The following is a 10,102-nucleotide window of genomic DNA, read 5'->3' as shown; positions in this document are numbered from 1 at the left end:
AGTAGCTCAGTGCTGGAGATCGAGAGGTTCCCTCGTTCAATCCCAGGCTTTGGCATGCTCTTTTGGTCCCTTTGTGTGCTGTGGTGCGATGTTTTCTGGAAGCACAGCAGTGCCTTTACCCACCACGAGTCCCTCATTTGGGGCTCCCAAGCAAGAAAAGACAGCATGGACTTATGCACCAAGTTGGCCCACCTGACCTTTCTTTCTTCTCTTGCTCTTTCTCAGCAAGGGGAAAAAAAAGAAGTTCTGCCTCAAGCTGGAGTCAGAAGGGTGACGTAAGGATGCCTTCCTGAGTGCTGGCTCCAGTCCTTTGCTCTACCAGCTGACCTATCAAAGGGCTGCCACCTCTCTTTCCAGGTTTGCCCATCGGTGTGTTCAGAATGGAGAGGGGTAACTAGTGGTGTTCCCCAAGGGTCCGTCCTAGGACCAATCCTATTCAACTTATTCATGAATGATCTGGAGAAAGGGGTAAACAGTGAGGTGGCAAAGTTTGCAGATGATACTAAATCGCTCAAGATAGTTAAGACCAAAGCAGACTGTGAAGAACTTCAAAGAGATCTCACAAAACTAAGTGATTGGGCAACAAAATGGCAAAGTAAATTTAATGTGGATAAATGTAAAGTAATGCACATTGGAAAAAATAACCCCAGCTATACATACAATATGATGGGAGCTAATTTAGCTACAACTAATCAGGAAAGAGATCTTGGAGTCATCATGGATAGTTCTCTGAAGACGACCACGCAGTGTGCAGTGCCAGTCAAAAAAGCAAACAGGATGTTAGGAATCATTAAAAAAAGGAGAATAAGATAGAGTATATCTTACTGCCTTTATATAAATCCATGGTACACCCACATCTTGAATACTGGGTACAGATGTGCTCTCCTCATTTCAAAAAAGATATACTGGCATTAGAAAAGGTTCAGAGAAGGGCAACTAAAATTATTAGGGGTTTGGAATGGGTCCCATATGACGAGAGATTAATGAGACTAGAACTTTTCAGCTTGGCAAAGAGAAGACTAAGGGGGGATATGATAGAGGTCTATAAAATCATGAGTGGTGTGCAGAAAGTGAATATGGAAAAGTTACTTACTTGATCCCATAATATAAGACCTAGGGGCCACCAAATGAAATGAATAGACAGCAAGTTTAAAACAAATACAAGGAAATTCTTCTTCACAGAGACACAGTCAACATGTGGAACTCCTTGCCTGAGGGGGTTGTGAAGGCTAGGACTATAACAGGGTTTAAAAGAGAACTAGATAAATTAATAAGTTTCAGAATGGAAGCCATGTTAGTCTGTATCAGCAAAAAGAATGAGGAGTACTTGTGGCACCTTACAGACTAACAAATTTATTTGAGAAACAACTCACATCATAATAAAAAAGGCTGACAAAGGAGGTGCTGTCGTCATCATGAATAGGTCGGAATATGAATGAGAGGCTGCTAGGCGGCTCTCTGACACTACATTCTACAAGCCATTACCCTCTGATCCCACTGAGAGTTACCAAAAGAAACGACACCATCTGCTCAAGAAACTCCCTGAAAAAGCACAAGAACAAATCTGCACAGACACACCCCTAGAACTTCAACCAGGGGTATTCTATCGTCTACCCAAGATCCATAAACCTGGAAATCCTGGATGCCCCATCATCTCAGGCATTGGCACCCTGACAGCAGGATTGTTTGGCTATGTAGACTCCCTCCTCAGGCACTACTCTACCAGCACTCCTAGCTATCTTTGAGACACCACTGACTTCCTGAGGAAACTACAATACATTGGTGATCTTCCAGAAAACACCATCTTGGCCACTATGGAGGTAGAAGCCCTCTACACCAACATTCCACACAAAGATGGATTACATGCTGTCAGGAACAGTATCCCTGATAATGTTATGGAAAACCTGGTGGCTGAACTTTGTGACTTTGTCCTCACTCATAACTATTTCAGATTTGGGGACAAACCTTCAAGTCAGCGGCACTGCTATGGGTACCCGCATGGTCCCACAGTATGCCAACATTTTTATGGCTGACTTAGAACAATGCTTCCTCAGCTCTCATTCCCTAATGCCCCTACTTTACATGCACTACACTGATTACATCTTCATCATCTGGACCCATGGAAAAGAAGCCCTTGAGGAATTCCACCATGATTTCAACAATTTCCATCCCACCATCAACCTCAGCCTGGACCAGTCCACACAAGAGATCCACTTCATGGACACTTCAGTGCTAGTAAGCGATGGTCACATAAACACCACCCTAGAATGGCATGCAGCTCATCATTTCTGTGGGATGTCTGGGGCTCTGACCTGGAGCAGTCTTTTGCTTCTCTGGTTCTTGTGTAGGCTTGCCTGATAGTTTAGACAGGACTGACTCTCCCTTTAGACAAAACTTAAAGAAGGGAATGACTTGGGGAGTCATTCCCATTTTTGTCCATATGCCCCCAGCCAACCTCACCAAGGCCAGCCAGGAGCACCCATGACAGCAGCAAATGATACAGTATAACCAGCAACTGTCATTGTCAACTTGCAAAGCAGCAGACGGGATGGTATGGCTGGTAACCATCTTTGCTAACTTGCAAAAGGCAAAGGGATGCTGCTGTGTAGCGCTGCAGAACCGCATCTGTCAGCACCATCCAGTAGAGATACGGTGACAGTGAAAAAAGGCTGAACGGGCTCCATGGTTGCCATGCTATGGTGTCGGCCCGGGCAATCCAGGGAAAAGGGGAAGAAATGTCTGCCGTTTCTTTCACGGAGGGAGGATTGAGTGGCGACATTTACCCAGAATCACCCACGACACTGTTTTTGCCCCATCAGGCATTGGGATCTCAACCCAGAATTCCAATGGGCGGGGGAGACTGTGGGAACTATGGTATAGCTATGGGATAGCTACCCACAGTGCAGCGCTCCGGAAATCGACGCTAGCCTCGGTACATAGACGCACACCGCCAAATGAATGTGCTTAGTGTGGCTGCATGCACTCGACTTTATACAATCTTTCCAAAAAACAGTTTATGTAAAATTGGAATAATCCCATAGTGTAGACACACCCTGTGATTAACAACTTTGGTGGCTAATTGAAAGGCTGATGGTTCAAACCCAAGTGAAGATGGAGGTGGGGTTTTTTTAGTGGTGAGAATCCAGTACATTTTAACACGAAGAAAATCTCCTCAATGCTGGTCTAGCCTCATTGGGCAAGCATAAGTAACACTTTTGCCAGATGCATTGGCGGTATAGTGGTGCGCATAGCTGCTTTCCAAGCAGTTTATTTGGGTTCAATTCCCAGCCAATGCAGGGCTGTGATGTTTTCTCCCCTGGGAATTGGTTTAATTTCAGTCACATTGTATCAGTTTATCAATGGAATGAGAGAATCAATGTCCTGCAGGTCATTCAACAGACAAGGAAGGACGAAAGGGGCGGGACTATACAATGAGCTGTTGGAGTCATCCTGGTATTACAATGTTTGGTTTATTTTTTTTTTAAATTCTTTACTTCCCTCTCCCTTTTAGACTCAGAGCCCTTAAGGTCAGAAGGGACCAGTGTGATCATCTAGTCCGACCTGCTGCACCTTGCAGGCCAAAAGACCCCACCCACCAACTCCTGTAATAGACCCGGGAGGGGAGGCAGCTCTGTGCACTGCCCCTACCCCAGGCAGCACATGGAGGCCCTCTGCTCCCCTCCCCCCATGGGTGTGCAGAGATGTGCCAGCTGCACTGAGGTGGCTCCCAGCCCACTCTGCCTCCGTCCCTCCGTGCCACTCCCAGAAGTGGTTGGCATATCCCAGAATCCCCTGGGGCAGGGGGACTGTCTCCATTCACTGCCCCTGTCCCAAGTACCAACTCCGCAGCCCCCATTGGCCAGGAACTGCAGCCAATGGGAGCTCTGGGGGCAGCGCCTGCAGGCAGCGGCACACAGAGACCCCCTGGCTCTGCCCACCTAGGAGCTGCTGCCGGAGGGTTGTGTGTACCAGTCACTTTGGGAGCTGCAGTGCCCGGGGTAAGAGCCACCCCTCCTGCATCCCAACCCCCTCCCCCAGCGCAGAGCCAGCACCCCACACCCAAACTTCCTCCCAGAGCTTTGCTTGTTTCCTTTCACCCAGAACCATCCTTCTTCTCCTGGGCTGCAAGTCGCCATCCCTGGGAAGCCAAGAGGCAGGCACAGGATTCTGCCTCCCAGCAGCCAACCGCACCTCCCCAGGCTTTGCAGAACGAATGGTGACGCTCTACTAACCCCACTTAGTCGCACTGAGGCGCTTAGCTTCTGCCCTGCTTTCCTCAGCTCGACTTTCCTCTTTTGCCCCATTCCTGCCTCACTCCCTCCTTTGGCAGGTCACACAAAGGAGGCCAGCAGGAAGGGCCGTCCGCCATAGGCCAACCTCCAAGGGCAGAGGAGACCAAGCCACAAGGCTTCAAAAGGTGACTGGCCAAGATCCTCTAGCTTTTCCATGCTGATGCCAAGGCTTTTTCTCAGCTCATTTCACCATCCTCTGCCATGCAGGGGTTGGGGTTATTGCAGGTGTTACCCAAAATTGGGCCAGCTAGTAAGCAAAGGGAGGACTAATGACCCACCAGAGTTTGGCAGAAAGCAGCACATTTATTATACTGACAGCTAAGCTCAAAATAAGAAGTGGGGGGTGTCACACTCACACTCGCAGGACAGGCACAGCACTGGAGATGTCAGGATTCTGCAAGGTAAGTGTCCCACAGCGCAGCTATGGACGGTGCAATGAAGGTAAGTGTCCCTGAGGCACAATGAAATACAACGCAGAGAACCACTGGCCAGGCGGTCCCGGCGAAGGGCATTCACTGGAGGTACAAGCTTGTGAGTGCTCTCCTGAGCACAGGGCCCCTCCCCCTTTTAAGGGCCTGCACCTCATGGCCTGCGACTAGAGATGACTTGGCTGCATCTGGTGGGTCACACTCCACCTTGGGCAGTGTCCATGCTCTGGGTGTGTGAGTGCTGCCTAATTAGTGTCCCAGACACCTTGTCTACCTGGGAGCTCTTCTGCTCTTCAACCAGCCCATTCATCCCATGAGCATTCCAGGGGGGAGCGGGAGGGGGAAAGCCACTTCACAGGCATTCAGAGAGGGAGAGGAGACAAAAGTGGGATCAGGGGAAGTGTAACAGACCTTTTGAGCATAGAAATCACTGCTGCTCCTACAACAGCAGAGACAGGCCAGTAGGAGATGGGGAAATTAAAGCAGCATGTTTGTGTCTGGCTTTGAACCAGGGACCTTTTACGAGTTAGGTAAACATGAGAACCACTACACTACAGAAATTCTGTCACAGGGCTCTGCTCCTCCCTTCCTAAGAACATAAGAATGACCATATTGGGTCAGACCAAAGGTCCATCCAACCCCACATCCTATCTGCCAACAGTGGCCAATGCCCGGTGCCCCAGAGGAACTGAACCTAACAGGTAATGAGCAAGTGATCTCTCTCCTGCCATCCATCTCCACCCTCTGACAAACAGGCTAGGGGCACCATTCCTTACCCATCCTGGCTAATAGCCATTCATGGACTTAACCTCCATTAATTTATCTGCAAAAAGAACAAGAAGTACTTTTGGCACCTTAGAAACTAACAAATTTATTTGAGCATAAGCTTTCCTGGGCTAAAACCAACTTCATTGGATGCATGCAGTGGAAAATACAGCAGAAAGATAGATAGATAGATAGATATACACACAAACAGAACATGAAAAATTGGGTGTTGCCATACACACTATAACGAGAGTGATCAGTTAAGGTGAGCTATTATCAGCAGGAGAAAAAAACCCTTTTGTAGTGGCTTTCATGGCCTTTGAGAAAGCAAGACAGAAGCCTGGTCTACACTAGGCGTTTAAACCGGTTTTAGGAGCGTAAAACCGATTTAACGCCACAACCGTCCACACTAGGAGGCACCATATATCGATTTTAATGGCTCTTTAAACCGGTTTCTGTACTCCTCCCTAACGAGAGGAGTAACGCTAGTATCGGTATTAACATATCGGATTAGGGTTAGTGTGGACGCTGATCGACGGTATTGGCCTCCGGGAGGTATCCCACAGTGCAGCAGTGACCGCTCTGGACCGCAATCTGAACTCGGATGCAGTGCTCAGGTAGACAGGAAAAGCCCCGCGAACTTTTGAATATTTCCTGTTTGCCCAGCGTGGAGCTCCGATCAGCACGGGTGGCGATGCAGTCCGAAATCAAAATAAAAAAAGAGCTCCAGCACGGACCATGCGGATGTGATCGCTGTAAGGGCAGGCAAATCCGTTCTATCAGCGCTCCGTTACAGAAGATGAAATTCAGAATTCTTTTTTAAAAATCTCCAGACAGACGCCATAGCAGGGACTCAGCGCACTGCAGCGTGACAAGCATAACGGAAAGCCAAAGAATCAAATGGACGCTCATGGACTGGAGGACTGAAGCTATCCCACAGTTCCTGCAGCCTCCGAAAAGTATTTGCATTCTTGGCTGAGCTCCAAATGCTTCTAGGGTCAAACACAGTGTCCGCGGTGGGTCAGGGCATAGCTTGGCAATCTACTCACCCCCCCCCCATCCACCCCCAGAAGCGAAAGGGAAAACAATCCTCTGACTCTTTTACATGTCACCCTATCTTTACTGAATGCTGCAGATAGACACGATGCTGCAGCCGTCAACACCAACATCCTCACTCCCCCCCTGCCATGGGTGGCTGATGGTACAAAAGGACTGGTAACCGTTCTTGTCATCAGCCTATTGGCACATGGGGCAGTAACCATGCTGACTAGCATCCGTCAGGTTGATCAAAGGCTCCTGGCTCTAATTTTTTCTGGTGGATGGTGCAGTACGGCTGGTAACCATTGTCATCATAGCAACAGGGGGCTGAGCTCCATCAGCCCCCACCCTTCATGTGTAAAGAACAGATTCAGTTGCACCTGGACTAGCAGAGGGATGCTGGGCTTCTCTCCTACACACTGCTTAATGTCCTGTCTGGACTATCATAGCAGCTGGAGGCTGCCTTCTACTCATTTCTCACTAACAAGTCACCATGTCTTTTTATTCCTGCATTCTTTATTACTTCATCACACAAGTGGGGGGACAATGCTACAGTAGCCCAGAAAGGCTGGGGGAAGAATGGAATCAACAGGTGGGGTTGTTACAGGAGCACCCCCTGTGAATAGCATACATATCAAGTTTCTGCAGGATCTGACACAGAGAAGCTGTGCTCTCTGGTTCTATGATACAGTGGTTATCTAGTACTCTTACCTATATTCTAGGCAGGACTGATTCTATTTTTAGATACCAAAAAGGAGGGATTGACTCAGGGAGTCATTCCCAATTTTGGCTTTTGCGCCCCTGGCTAAGAGCAGCCAGGGGCACTTATGACAGCAGCAAATGGTACAAAAGGACTGGTAGCCATAATCATCCTCCCCAGTTCTAATTTATGGAAGGGTTTGGATGGTGCAGTATGACTAGTAACCATCTCTGCTGTCATGCAAAAGCAAAAGCATGCTTCTGTGTAGCGCTGATGAATCGCCTCTGTGAGCGGCATCTAGTACACATACGGTGAGAGTCACAAAAGGCAAAACAAGCTCCATGATTGCCATGCTATGGCATCTGCCAGGGCAATCCAGGGGAAAAAGGCGCGAAATGCTTGTCTGCCGTTGCTTTCCCAGAGGAAGGAGTGACTAACGACATTTACCCAGAACCACCCGCGACAATGATTTTTGCCCCATCAGGCACTGGGATCTCAACCCGGAAGTTCCAAGGGGCGGGGGAGGCTGCGGGAACTATGGGATAGCTAGGGAATAGCTACCCACAGTGCAACGCTCCAGAATCCGATGCTAGCCTCGGACCACGGACGCACACCACCGAATTAATGTGTTTAGTGTGGCCGCGCGCACTCGATTTTATAAAATCTGTTTTACAAAAATGGTTTATGCAAATTCGGAATAGTCCCGTAGTGTAGACGTACCCAGAGCCTTGGAAGACCCAGCAGGGTTTGTGACACAGGAATTGTTCTCAGATTCCACTGAGACTTCAACTCAGATTGGAGGATTCAAAGTCCTGAGTGCTGCCCTTACACCATGGGACCAGCAGAGCACCTGTTGATTACTGTAGACTTCCAGCAGGGAGGACTCTGTGGGCAGGGGCGGCTCTAGGCATTTTGCCGCCCCAAGCACGGCAGGCAGGTTGCCTTTGGTGGCTTGCCTGCGGGAGGTCCGCCGAAGTCGCAGGACCAGCGGACCCTTCACAGGCATGATGCCGAACGCAGCCTGCCTGCCGCCCTCATGGCGACCGGCAGAGCGCCCCCCGCGGCTTGCTGGCCCAAGCATGCGCTTGGTGTGCTGGGGCCTGGAGCCGCCCCTGTCTGTGGGGACAATTTTTTCTGGCAGGGAGGACTCAGTGGGAACATGCCTCTCTGGCCAGCCCTGCATTTGCTCAAAAAGTCAGCACCCAGCACTTTGCTGCAGGCCCAGAGGCCTTTCTTCCTCCAGACTGTGAGGCCAGTGGACAGGTGAGGCAGTAGCACCTTCAGTCTCAGGCAGTAAAGGGCCCTTCCTGGGAAAGGCCATGTCCTGAAAAGAAGAAGCTGAAGTCAAGAAGAGTCCTCCAAAGACACCTTCTAAAGATCTTGGGGGCATATTACACAGAGAACTGTCTTCTCGGTTGACCAGTGACTTGAACCCTACACCCTCAGATTAAAAGCCTGATGCTTTACCAACTGAACTAGTCAGGTTCACATGTAAAAAAAAGTAAATTTAATGCAGAAGAGAAATTAGTCATGAAAATGAGGGCAGGAAACAATACAGAAAACCTGCTACTCTTGCTCTCTTAGCAGTCCTAGCCCCAGCCTGCTCCTCCATCCTGAGGCCTTATTCTTTCTTTAGTTAAATATCAAATCCAGGAGAAAACACAGTTATACAGAACTGTCATTGGAAATACAAGAATTAAAAAGAAATAATGCAATCCCCATCACTTTATCGTGTTGGGGCCATTCCTGTATCGAGAGCACCCGCTAAGGTCCCTGTTTGCTTACGAGAAACCCGGAGGAACTCATACCACAGCCTGAACATGAAACTCAACTGCTCCCAGGTGCTGCAGTAAAACCCTTTCCCTGCTGTGACCTTGCACTCCATAGGATTTTCTGAAAATATGCTAATGAGTGTGAATATAAAGTGACTGGACTATGTTTCATGCAAAAGGTCTCTTGTAAGGTATCATTACAAAGCTTATTATCTATTGTGTGTGTTCATCCTATTTGTATGATTCAATCATTCTTGTATCTGAAACTAGAAATATGAACTATAACTCTGAGGTCCTGTTGTAATGATGCAAAGTGTGGGCCATTAATAGTGGTTTGGACTCTTGATGGCTCCCATTAACCAGGACAATTGACTGGAGATGTCTCTGTCCTGCACCATCTGTGAGTCAGGCCAGGAAGAATGAAGGCTTGGGGGGTCTCACAGGATATGTGACCATGTCACCTGGTACAGGAATCCATCTTAAACCTTGCATCCGAAGAAGTGGGTATTCACCCACGAAAGCTCATGCTGCAAAACGTCTGTTAGTCTATAAGGTGCCACAGGATTCTTTGCTGCTTCTACAGAACCAGACTAACATGGCTGCCCCTCTGACACATCTTAAACCTGGGGCTCTTCCTCAGGAGAGAGACAAAAGATTCCTGCCTTGTACCAAATCTGTATAAGGGGGTGGAACTGAACAAACATGGCTGCAGTCATGAGACATCCCCCAGCTACCACCTGAGCTGGAACAAGGGCTATACCAGGTGAAAAGATTGGGCCCAGACAAGAAATAAGTCTAGTCTTTGCCTCTCAGTCTGTGCAGATGGGAGCTTTCCCCCCAGTGCTGGAGGATTTGCCCTTCTCATCTACCCTTGTCCCAAGCAGCACAGCAGGTGGGAATCTTACATGTACAGAGGACCAGAAACCCCACCCACACATTGCATGCAATTGGCACTTGCCTCTCACCAAGCAGGATTGAAATTCCTGCAGGGAGACACCTGCTCTGGGCATGAGCAAAGCAGCAGGGTGAAAAGAACCTGGAGATGCTGGGGATTGAACCCAGGACCTCACACATGCAAAGCATGTGCTCTACCACTGAGCTATATCC

The 10,102-nt window shown here is 48.8% G+C and overlaps 1 non-coding gene across 1 annotated transcript; it reads right to left on the bottom strand.

The window, feature by feature from the left end:
- Nucleotides 1-10,032: 10,032 nt before the first annotated feature.
- TRNAA-UGC lies at nt 10,033-10,102 on the bottom strand. Its single transcript has one exon. It is a non-coding gene; the product is annotated as a tRNA-Ala (tRNA).

The sequence above is a fragment of the Mauremys mutica genome, unplaced genomic scaffold (assembly GCF_020497125.1).
Source record: "Mauremys mutica isolate MM-2020 ecotype Southern unplaced genomic scaffold, ASM2049712v1 Super-Scaffold_100099, whole genome shotgun sequence".
Taxonomy (NCBI): domain Eukaryota; kingdom Metazoa; phylum Chordata; order Testudines; family Geoemydidae; genus Mauremys; species Mauremys mutica.
The sequence above is the reverse complement of the archived record's forward strand: the minus strand, read 5'-3'. Positions and strand labels throughout refer to the sequence as shown.